Raw genomic sequence first — 12664 nt, 5'->3', positions numbered from 1 at the left:
GAGGAGGAGGAGGAGGTGTTGCGCGCGCCCTCGGTCCCAGACTCACATAAACAGAACAGAGAAGAGGAACACGCGCGCGCATAGGCTACCGGGCAGGGCTCCACGCGCATACGGGCCATCCAAAGGCGGCCTAGTTACAGTAATGACAGTGCACGCGAGCTCTTCCGGGTCTGAAGCGGTTCAATTTGTAGAGATAAAAAAAAAAACTAAAACAAAACAAAAAAACAAAACAACAAGTGCAGGCAACAGAAACCGATGGGAATTAATTCTAGGGTTCAAATAAAGTGAGCTAGAGTGTATTTATCTGGCGGCCATTTTTATTTATTGGTTTTTGCTCATAATCTCTGCTTTCAAACATATATTTTTTTTGTTCCATCATTTTCCCACATGGCGTGCAGGTGATGCCCAGTGTTGAGTGTTAATGTTCCCTTATTGTTTCAATACAATAAAAAAAAGCATAAAATTCAAGTTACATTTAAGCAAAATCAGTTTCAGTGGCTCACATGTGGACTTTTTGCAGGACGCATTTATGTTTAGTGTGTGTGTGTAACATGTATTATGACCCCTTTTTTTTAATAAGAACGATGCCTGTACACTTTTTGCTTCGCAGATATTTCAGAGCAGAACACAAGATCTCACAGACACAGAAAATGCTGCACCTCCCTTTTGTGTTGGAAGCGCAGCCTTTTCTCTCCTCTGCCACAAAGGACACATGAAGCCATAGCTGGTGTCTAATCAGCACCAAAAAGCCCTCGCACCAACCTCCACATTTTGAAGTGTTTGGAGACAAAGAAATTTGAGATATTTTTATGTCAGCACACTAATGTGATGCGACCTGCACTGTGGCTGCACTGCACTGTTTTGCTGTTGTTCTAAAAATAAAAGAAAAAAAAATGGCAGGACTTCACATACATCCAGCAGTAACCCGGAGCATATGGAGGCCTACTAGCCTGCTTATTGACTCCATGGCTGAGTGAAAGGAGCACCAAGCAAATCCGATCTTTCTCTCTGTGAAAATGCACTGAGGAAGAGAGAGGAGGGAGAGGAGAGGGGAGGATGCTGCAGGCTCGGTATCTCTCATGCGCCTTGACACTTTGAAGGAGAATGGAAACTGATCACACCCAAATCTATGTTTGGGGGAAGAAATTCAATTAAGGTAAAAAAAATAACAGATAATTGGCGCAAAAACTTACGAACGCGACTACAGTCAAATGCGTCTTTTAAAGCCACTGAATAATTCAGTGTATCCACGCAGGGTTAGCGGGGCTTTGCGTTTATGGATTTAGTATTTCAATATCTCAATAGAATTACAAAATAGCACGTGGAGATGGTAATGATTTATTAATCTGTTTTGACGCAAATAAAGTGCTTATTTTGGGGGGGAGAATTATTAGCTCTTCGATTTCAATATAAAAATGAGAAAAATGCGCATACAGATGGATTTGATATGAGCTAATGGGAAACAACGGTTAAACCAGTATTTACGCCGCAGATAATTAAAGCACATTATAGGTCTAATAAAATAAAGATTAATTATGAGCAAATAACGAGAATCAATTGTGTCTCGTTCACTCCGGAAAGGTTCAACAAGAGGGGAAATGCGTTTTAATGTGAAAAAAAGGCAACTGGAAAAAAAAATGCGTGCGGTTTTTTTTTTTTTTTTTTTTTTTGGAGAGAGGAGGGGTGTGGATTTTGTGGAGTCAGCCCTTAATTAGCTCTAAATGGAGACGTGCACACGGCCTGTGTGGCTTTTGCTTACTTTAGGCCACACGGTATCACATTAGGGGTCCTAGTCTCGGTTTTGAACTCCCAGACCCGGTCTGTAACGGGAGCGCGGGCGACAGGTCCAAAATCACGCTCCTGCTTCTCTGCCGCGTGCGCCCGCCGCCGTGAAACCGCGTGATTAATGAAGAATTTGAGGCGAGCTCCCGCGTGACAGACAGTAGAGGCTGACAAACAGCTAAAAGCAGGAAAAGCCTCCGGTCCACGCTGGGCCATGATAACCAGCGGAGCCTGCGCGCACTGGCCTTTTTTTTTTTTTTTTTTTTTTGAAACCTACCAATGATATTTATAATCTCAGCAGCAGAGGGAACGTTTCTATTCTGATTAAATACAGCAGCATTTTTTATTTTATTTTATTTTAGTCCCATGCACTTCACCTTTTTACAGCTAATTTTGCTGTTTCACATTGTGGAGCTGCAAAGCATCGAGTGGAGCAGCACTTTATCTGTAACTCCCCTCCCCCCCCCCCGCCCCAATGTACCGTGGCTTTTCTGCCCCCTTAGTGCATTAACGGAGTAAATCATTTACGGTCACCCGCTTTTATAGGCTCCTGCTGCAGACTAAATTTTATTAGACACTTCCCACTCCAAATGTGAAATAAATGCTGCAGTATATATCTCCCTTTTCTCCCTGCCTACATGATTCTTCGCTGTAAATGTCGAAAACGATGACCTTAATTTGAGACAAAACACCTCCAAAAATGTATGGGCCACGTATTATCTATTTACTTATTTATTTCCTCAATGTGTTTTATTATGCTCGTCCTGTGCTCTCTCCAAACGTTAAGCCAGTGTGTGTGTGTGTGTGTTTTTACGCCGGCTTCTCTCTGCGATTTTATTTTAAAATATTAGGCCGAGGTGGAGAGAATTATAAACGACTCTGCTCTTATCTGCTCCCTTCACGTATCCAGGATCACAGAAGCTGATTAAGAAAGAAGTCACAGCCAACGCTGGATTCATAATGATTTGGAATAATGAATCCTTATCTCCCCTCTGCAGATTATCAGCCTTTCAGCTCGCCATGTTTTGTTACATGGGATAATTTATTGCATCTAATACATCACAATGAATCTGATGGGGGAAAGTGATGGCCATGTTAGGAGAGAGGCTGTTTTTTTTTATCCTGAGGCAATGAAATGCCTTTACGATTTTTAATTGGTAAAATATAAGGGGGATCTGATAAAAAAAAAAAAGAAAAAAATAGAAGCAAAGAGGTATAATCTTGCCTGCTAGTGTTCCAGCAGAACTCTGCACTATAATTAGTGTGTCAATTTCAACCTGAAATTAACAGCATCGACCTGCCATCTCTGCTTACGCCGGTGGAGTCAGCGAGATCACAATTTTGCATGATTTATTTTTCCACCCAGAACAGATAATTAATCATAAACACTGAAAACAGTGCAGTAAAGTGGAGATAACAAAATATTTGCATCTAAAAAGATTCGATGAAGCTAATTTCTCCCACCCCCCCCTCACACACACACACTCACCTCCCACCCCCTTCCATCCCAGAGCCCACCTGATCCAGCCACCACCACCACCACCATCACTGCTGCTGCTGCTCTCTCACAAGTACCTCCAAGATTTTTAATTTCCCATGATTAATCTTTGGGTGGCGATGTATCATTAATCACTACAGATGTGGGGAAGCGGAAGCACGTGCCCCCACCCCTCCCTTTGCGTAAATAGCGGCTACAGTGTGGGGAAGTGTAATTGTTGGATTGTGGATGTGTAGCATCATGTGCATGATGGTGTCACAGTTGGTGGGAAACATGCCATCTTTACCCCCCCCCCCCCCCCTTTTTTGTATTGAAAGGAGCTGTAGCCTGAAAACCACCAGAATGTGCTGAAACAAATATAATAATAATAATAATAATAATAGTAATAATAATAATAATAGTAGTAATAATAACACCATCACAATTATTATTGCCTAGTTTTTATTGAATAATCAGTCTTTGTTTGGGAGTCATCATTGGCTCTGTGCCCGCGCAGCTCTGAATTTTTGGATGGCGCTATGTTTAAACTTGGGCAGGCTCACCGTGCCAGGATAAATTTGCATTTTATTTGCAGCTGTAATTAGCTGATCAGCATCTCTCTGTCTCCCTCTCTCTGCCCAGCTTTCTTCTTATGATTTAGTATTTTCGCCTCTTTCACTCACCCACACACACACACACACACACCGAATCCCTCATTTTCCAATGTCCTGGCAGCGTCACCAGATGTTTATCGGTTTTATACCCAGGGACACTGCCATGTCAAACAAACCGGGGATGCACACGTACAGGCAAACCCTCCATCCCTCCCCCTCCTCATCCGCCTCCTCCTCCTCCTCCTCCTCCTCTTTCCTGGCTGAGCAGAATAATCCTGGACTGGGTGGCCACTGGGAGTCCAGTGAGGTTTTCACATGAAAGGGAAAAACAACCAGATCACGTTGGTTGGTGCTTAAAGGGGGTCTCCAGAATAGCCTGATTTAATTCGCCACGAGAAAAGAAAATCTTCATCTTTTGTGTATATACGGAAATGGGTTCATGATGCTGCAGATAGAGATTTGGAGATGAGCTTAATGACATGCAAGGATAGTGAGTTGGAGGGGTTGGGGGGGGGGCATTCAGCCAGTCAGGAGTCCAGAGAGATCAGCCTAATGCAACCTGCCTGTTATCTGCAGGGGAATGTGCTCTGTCTTTAATGAAGAGTCTATTATTAAAACACACACTATTTTAACCCCCTAATTGAAAAATGGCTTTGCATGACCCCCCCCCCCCACACACACACACACACACACACACACACAGACACACACATTCCAGCTGTGCAGCTCCACTCCTGAGGACGTATACAGTAGCTATCTCCATGTAGATCACCTGTGTTGGAACAATCACAATAACACGTCGGTTGGTTTTGCTGAGCCCCAGCTTGGCCATGATATACAAATATTTATCCACTGATAAGGAACCGCCACGATAGCAGATAACCTCATATTCCACTGCGTCAGGACTCTGGGTCTGTACAGCCTCAGCAATTACAGAATATTTCCCTTTCCCTTCCTCTCTTCACTGTATAAACTCCTCTCTTGCTTTTAATTTGTTATTAGGAGACTCCCTAAGCCGCTTTATTCAATGGCTGTTTGTGGGGTTGTGGAGTTTGGAGGAGGAGGGGGTCGAAGTAGGAGGAGGGTTTCCAAAAAAAAAAGGAAAAAAAAGTGAGTGAAGTGAAAGACTGGCTTGATTTTCCTTGCAAACCATGGAACAAATAGCCAACATTTAACGTTTACACCCTGCCTGGCGACTCAGTGGCGCTGCGCGGCCAAGCCGAGCCGGGCTAAAGTGTCCCGAAAGCCTTTGGAGGGGGTGTAAGTCCCCGGCTATCGGGTTCTCCAGATCCCCTTTAAATGACTGTCAAAGAGGCAAATATCAAATTGCATGGGGTCTCACTGCCCCCGACCGCCCTCCCCCCCTCTCTCTTTCAGCAGTCTCTGCCAGCCTGGCACCAGTAGTGCGTTACTGTAATGTGATTACTCCTCCTGGCGCAGACGGGGCTTTGCAGGGAAGTCGTTCTCTATTTTCACATTGTCAACGTAGTTGTTATCAGTGATGCTGAGAACGAGCAGCACGTGGAATTAGAAAAGAAACGAGGTTTCAAACCAATTTCACCTTTTAACATTTATCTATCACCACAGTACCGTCACCGATTTAGTGTAGTAAAAAGTACAGGTGGAGAGATTGAAGTACTGTTTACTAAGTATAGAGTTCATTTTGATGCTTACATCATAAAAAGAGAGTCTCTTGTAAGAAGCATTATAATGTAAATAAAATAATTGGGCTTAAGATAATATCGAACCAAATGTGATCATATCAGTAATTTAATGCTATAGAGTTTAATATGTTAAGTCTCCAATGATTTGACCTTTTGCTTTGTTCACGTGTAATATAACAATTACAAAAGTATTGTATTTAATATTGGTGTTTTACAATTAATTAATTTCGTATCAATCAAAGCCAGAGATCAAGAGCGAGTAATATGGTAAAAAATGAGCAAAAAAAAGTATAACTTTTAGAAGTAGGACCAAACAAAACGCCCCCCTCCCCTTAAGCACTCCCCCACAGTGATCGCATGCTGCACAAAGACACCTGTTACTAGTCTAAATACATTTGCTTTTATTATTTTACAGCATTTAATTAGCATTTAGATTCCATAATGTTGAATTTATGGGAATTAAACAAAAAAAAACTCTGACCTTTTTAGTTCCAGTTTTACACAATAAGAGCCCTGACCGGGACTGAAAACAGTTTGATGCTATCGCCCACATACAGCGAGTCTCATCTTTCAGATTTATCTCAGCCTACAGAGATAAATACCAAATACTGAATACTAATTTTAGCACAGGTTTCCTTCAACCACACGCCAAAGTTTCCCAAATTAGACACAGAGTGGTGCTGAAAATACCACATCCCTTTTTCACCAGTGCATCTCCTTATCTCCAAAAGGCCTGTGCATTGTCATTAATCTTCAGCAGGCTAATTAAATTAATCCATCGCCTCTTGACACCGGAATATAACGACCACCACTAAATCCGCTGCAGGATAACGGATTTGTTTTTAAAACGGAAAGAGTTCCCTGCTTTAATGGCTTACAAAAAGCACCAGGCCGGATTCATTATCTGCAGATTTATTTTATTATTTTTCCAACGGTTGGCTCCAAACGAAATGCACCTTATTTGGGTTTCAGAGCGTGAATTAAATTTTTTATTTTTATCTCAATTTTTTTGTTGTTGTTGTCTTTTTTATTTCTTTGAGGGGAAACGGAAGGAGGTGGGAGAGTTTGTGATTGACAGTCCGTCCGCGGGATCATGTTTAATCCCTGCCTCTCTCGAGCCTGTTCAGAACTCATTTCTTCACCGCGAGATGGGGGACTCAGATGGTTGCCGGGGCAACGGCGATAGTGCTAAGCCATTTCCATTTTCTGCGAATGAGGGTGGGGGCGCGCACGCGCGGGGGGTGGGGGGTGGGGGGGGGGGGGGGACCTCTGTTGCATTTGTAACAGAGGTCGTCACAAAGTCATTTACAAACACAACAGAGAGGCTTACAACAAGTCGGAGAGAAACGGATTACTCGTTACGTTACTCAAAAGTAATATATACACTCATTGTTTTACTACTCATTATGGAGCGTCGCCCTTACTCGTTACTCATTACTTAGTTGCGCAGTAGGTATTAAGAGTCTTGAGTAAAAACTGTTTAATTTTGTAAAAGTAAATTACTAGAATTTACTTTTAAAAAAATCACCAGTAAATTACATTTTGCACACACCTTTACTCTTGTAGTACTACATACCCAATAATCACCACTTTATGATGTACTATTGATTAAATCTAGAAGGAATTTCTGTAGAAAAAAAAATCAAACTCGTGATTTTGTATGCAGCTACAATCTTATTTTTACAATAACAATAGCAAATGAATGCACAGATGAAAACAAAAGGGCCTCTTTTCATTAAGTGGTTCAGTTTGTCCACAACGTATTATTTTTTTTATCTTAACTGAGCTCTGTGACTTTACACAAGAAATATTAAGCACTGTCTTGATGTGTCTATTTAATTCACATGATCCACAGCAAAGAGGCAGTTACTCAACACTTAAAAGTAATCAGGAGCAGGAGGCCTCATTCAGCTGATCTTGAAACTGTCATTTCTGATTTTATGTACTGCACCTAAACACTTATGCTGAATTCACACCCAACAGAGATATTTTTAAGTATTTAATTTTTTACACTAAGGTGACTTCTTGTGAAAACTGCAATAATTTGCAGTAAAACTTCGACACAAACTCTCTGTGTACAGCAAAGTTTTACCCTTTTTTTCTATGCACAAAGTGGTTATAATTTTCAGACTGCGATGGCTTCTTTTGCGCTATAATCTTCATTTAGGTTTAGAAGTTCTTTAAAAGATGTGTCACCGTGCAAACCCACTGGGTGCAATAACACCAGTGATTTAAATCTTGCAAGTCAGATTAAACATGTGGGAAATGTGTCAAAAATGATGCACAAAACATGTCACAGTGATGTCATACAGCTGCAATGTGCGTGACACAGTCAGGACGAATTTAAGAACAACAAAGCTACTTAAAACAAATGAGGGGTAAACTAGATGTTTAAGGGGTTCCAGCTTGCTAAAGTAGACGCACCTTGGCTTTACGTTTTTCTGCTTTTACCTAATTTTTCCCCCGTGTGTCTTTTCAGGCCCTTTAGAGAAACAGGCGACAGCATCATCAGCATCCAGTGACAACGTCCACAAGGAGATGAACTGGCCTTTCTGATCAAAGCGCCTGTTTATAAAGCTCAGGGCTGGCCTTCCTAAGCAGGTATGTTGCTTTTATTCTGAGGGCACACACACACACACACACACACACACACACACACACACACACACACACACACACACACACACACACACACACACACACACACACACACACACACACAATCTTCTTCTTCATCCTCTTGCAGTGAAGAAATGCCTTCGCTTTTGAATCAGGCTGCGCCAGCCATTTTAAATCAACTGTCTCCTTCACCTGCATCTGGAATCCAGCACACTTCTCCCCAAGGTGCTGCTTACACATAACCGGGTTTACAGTGTCAGCGTGCCGGCAGGGCGTTAATGCACTGCTTGTTAGTTTTAATTAAGTAGCCCATAGCGTAGTGATCAGTGAGATCAAGGGCAGTTATTTAAATAAGAAGCACAGCAGGTCTCCAGCAAACTGCAGGCAACAGTGTTGGCTCCACTTCTGCACCTTTTCTCCCTCACCTGGTCTCATTAATTCAAAGCATCTTTGCCTTTCGGTTGACATGACTGTCAGAACATAGCCCACTCCTCAGTCAGCCCTGGCATCAGTGGTCTTCTAATTTCATTTTCGACCAACTTTTTCTTCTCAGCAGAGAGCCACCGGCGTCCGCAGAGTTCTTTTTTTTTTTTTTTTTGGTCTGTGTCTACATGATAAAAGAGGAAAGTTTGGTGAAGGACAACAATCTGGTGGAGAAGACTGATCGGGAGGAATAATGATAACAAGGCTAATAAGGTATCTCTCCCCAGCACATTGTTGAAGGGTTTGCATGTCGCCTATGAGGCTGCTTAAATTAAGCTACATCCAGCAGGGTTTTTTTTTCCTTATATATTGAATATGCAAACATATTTGACAAAGAATGGTGTAATTGGAGATGAGGCTTTAGGCCACTCTTTAAAAAGGAAAAAAAAAAAGTACATTTCAGAATATTCAAACTGCCCTCCTTTTCGCATCGCATCCCTAACAGCCTGTGAAAAGCTGATGTTTAAAAAGAATTGATAAAGGAGAGAGAAGGTCCACAGGCAGAGGAGATAGAAGAGTCGCTTTCAGGCCAAACAGTCAACGCATCTGATGAAACGTCGGGATGTTGTTTCAGGAGTAAGCAGAATTAAAGTGTGACTTAAAGATTATTCAAGAAAAAACTAACTTGGAACTCAAATTTGAACTTTGAGAGAAACGTTTCTCACTGTAATTTACGTAAACAGACACCTATCCTGTTCGGTTGATCCTTTATGCCCAATTATTGATTTAGGCTTCAGCAGTTTTTAGGTTGAAACACGTGGAACAACAGTGGTTTTCTAAACTATACTGCACTAAAACAATGTCCCACATTAAGATGCAGGACTTTTTTTTTTTAAGCAGATACATACTTTGCCTTAAGCGTAGCTGCATGTGTTTTGGGTCATCATAACTTTTATTATTCTGAACTTTACATCTGCAGTCAGTCACAGGTGCTGTGCTGGACTGAACTAGAAACCACACCCCCAACAGTGATGTCAAAGCAGGTGTTTCCTTTCAGGTAAAACACCTTGTCTAGTTATTCAAGATTAATTAGCTTCTAACTCTTAGCATTACTAAAATACTGAGTCATATAGAGGCCATTAAAATTCAAAATATAAAATTTATTGTTACAAAATATTAACTCAAAAGCAACATTTAAACTTTTTACACAGCTTTTTTATATAAAAAAAACTGTGAGATGTACTTGGAAGCTCTGGAGAATATGTGATTATCTTTTTTCAAATAGTTTCTAATTAAAAGATACACTGTATCTTTTAATTCGATGTGTAGGACGACACGTGAGCAAAGTCATAAACATTTTTGCTGCTGCTTTGGTGAATCAACAGTTTGCTGGTTGAGCCCTAGACAGGTTTACTGATCAGCTGGCATGGGAGAAGGCTGCAGATGAGTAAACATGGATGGAAATGGAGTGAGTCCTAAAACCCGAAGAAGACCTTGTCACAAAGTTTTGAATGGGTTTTGGTTTGGATGCTTGAAATAATATCTGTGGCTAACAAAAGGTCAACAGAGCTTCCAAACATAAAATGATGAGCTAAATACCCCACTTGCAATTTTTCTAAAGCTTTTACGTGTCTTTTGCTAACAAGTGGCTAAACAATACAACAAGGTTTTTGGGTTCATTAAACAAGGTGACTCATCCACTCACTAATTTATTTTACAGCCTTGTGGTGTTAGTCACGATATAGGTCTCAGGTCTCGCTAGGAGAAAAGGCTTTTTGTAGAAGAGGTTAGTGCCTGAGAATAATGTTTTACTTCGTGCAGTTGTGTTTAGGCTTCAGAAATGATAAGTTTTTTTTATTTGTAAAGATTATCCTGCTGAGCAAAATAGGTGTGTAAACCAAATGTCCTTATTGTGTTTTATTATAAAGGAAATACGGTCAAATGTTTTTTTATACAATGTCAACATTAGTTAATTTGATCATTTCTCCAAATCTAGAAGCAAATTCAAATTAAAAGTAAATAATTGTAGGTTACATAGAATCAATGTTATTTTACAAAGTTATGATTTAGTTTTCTTTAAAGCTCCAATGTGTACCTTTTTATTTTTCCCTAGCGTTACACTACATTACTCCACTTTTGTGGACACCTCCCGAGTCGCAGACTCACAGAACAGCACTTTCTGAGCGAGGCTCGCTGCGTTAACCAATCAGAAATGAGCAAAGCCTGTGCAGCACACGCAAATCTAAATGGTACCTTTCGTATAGATCTATGAGACACCACAGGCTTTGACACAGCGTCAGGGTGGACAGACTGAGTTTGAGTCTCGTGCTACAGCCAAATGTTGCATATTGTAGCTTTACGTAGAAACTGAATGGCTTTAAAATCATGAAACATCTAATTATCTGCCCCTTTTTTGGTGCACTGTTGTGTGCAAACCTGTCAAGAGTTTTACCGACGATCAAATTCACTGGATAAACAAGTGGACTAATAGAAAAGCTTTCTGAAGCCAACTGAAACACATTAAGACATTATACAGAGCAGGCAGGAGCCACTGTGATTACAGCTAACCAGAATAAATCTAAAAGCACTTGCCAATTAAAATACTTAAATATTTCCCTCCAAGCTCTGTGACTCTGTTCAGGGATAAATCAAGACAGACATCTGGGTCCACGCAGATGGACTTAGTCTAAAGGTTTGACTTTTCATTAAAACCTGTGCAGGGTCAGGTTCAACCAAAGCAGGTCAGTGCTCATTAGACACTACAATCTTATCTGCTTTTCCTCCTTCATAAACATATCCATCACAAACTATTATCCGTGAAAACAGATGATGTTGTTGTTGGATCATTCTTTCCCCAACCTCAAAGTGTTTCTTCCAACAAAAACAACAGGTGGAGGATGAAAAGTGCAAAGTTTGGACAGAGAAAGTGCCGCTGCTTTGAGGACTGAAGTGTTACCGTTTAACCTCATCAGTCATTGGGGCACAGTGGCAGTCTTCCTCTTGAAGTCCGTCCTGATTTCCACCATAGATGACTTTTAGAAATTGTTAAAATTATGAAAAAGAAGCACTTTCAAAGTTTGCTCCCAACCATACTTCCATATGTATTGGACATCTATATCAGCACAGGCTTAACAGATTTGGCCCACATCCTCGCAGCATCAATTAAAAAGTTTAAGATGAGAGCCGAATGCTGCACTGGACTCATGTGGAAAACATTCCTTATCAATTCTCCACCAAACTGCTACCGTCTGTCCGCTGGGGCCTGTGTTATAGTCTGAGGAAACAGGACGAGATCGCAAAAAAAAAAAAAAAATACAAATAAAAGGCTGCAATTATCACTTGATTGGTCTTATCACAGAGCAGAAATCTCAGCCCGCTCTGACCGGCCATTAGGTCCGATCCAAGTTTAAGGATATTAGTGAAACGTACAAAAAAGTGTTATCGAGTCAAAAGTGACGTCATGCTGCTGTATTTAATGAATGAAGGATCGGCCACTTTAGATACATCCAAACAGCCCCAGCAACAATAAGGGAACGATTTCTAACTCAAGTTAGTTACTCAACTTTTTTCTCCCCTCTCTTTTTTCTGGGATGTCAACATATCTACTGAGAAGATCAGAGGGGTGGATGAAAAAGGAGACTGAACAACTAGAAGCCCCAGAGGCATCTGCCACTCAACCCATGCAGATCCAGTTGGATTTTTTTAACTCCTTAAAACTTGATTGTATTATCCGAGGCGTGATAAAAAAAAAAACACAAAATAAAAAAAATAAAAATAGTCACTGACTCAGCCGGTAGCAACAAAATGTCAGTCAGAAGCCGGAGTGATGATTTTGCTAAAAGGTTTTCTGTTCTTCTGGCACAGACAAGCAGATACAGAGCAGATTATGCTTTATTAGCTATTCATGGAGACTTAATTGTGAGATCAAAGTTCCATCGGTGCGAGGCAGAGCAGATTTCATTAGGATGAGAAATATCAGAGCAATAATAGTGTCATCTGCACACTACAGCTTCAGGACTCAGAGGATCCTAATCATATTTTTGGACAAATTGGAACAGGAAATTGAGACATAAGAATGGGGAAAT

At 40.9% G+C, this 12664-nt stretch overlaps 1 long non-coding RNA gene across 2 annotated transcripts in view; it reads left to right on the top strand.

Annotated features, from left to right (window-relative positions):
* The window catches only part of LOC137106551 (uncharacterized), a 34541-nt gene that overhangs the window by 1045 nt on the left and 20832 nt on the right, over positions 1-12664 (top strand). For both annotated transcript variants that reach the window (XR_010911966.1, XR_010911965.1), the window contains exon 2: positions 8017-8138. This is a non-coding gene — a long non-coding RNA (uncharacterized lncRNA). The remainder of the gene's footprint in view (positions 1-8016; positions 8139-12664) is intronic.

The sequence above is a fragment of the Channa argus genome, chromosome 21 (genome assembly GCF_033026475.1).
Source record: "Channa argus isolate prfri chromosome 21, Channa argus male v1.0, whole genome shotgun sequence".
NCBI classification, from domain to species: Eukaryota; Metazoa; Chordata; class Actinopteri; order Anabantiformes; family Channidae; genus Channa; species Channa argus.
Note: the sequence above shows the minus strand (reverse complement) of the source record. Positions and strands in the feature narration are given on the sequence as shown.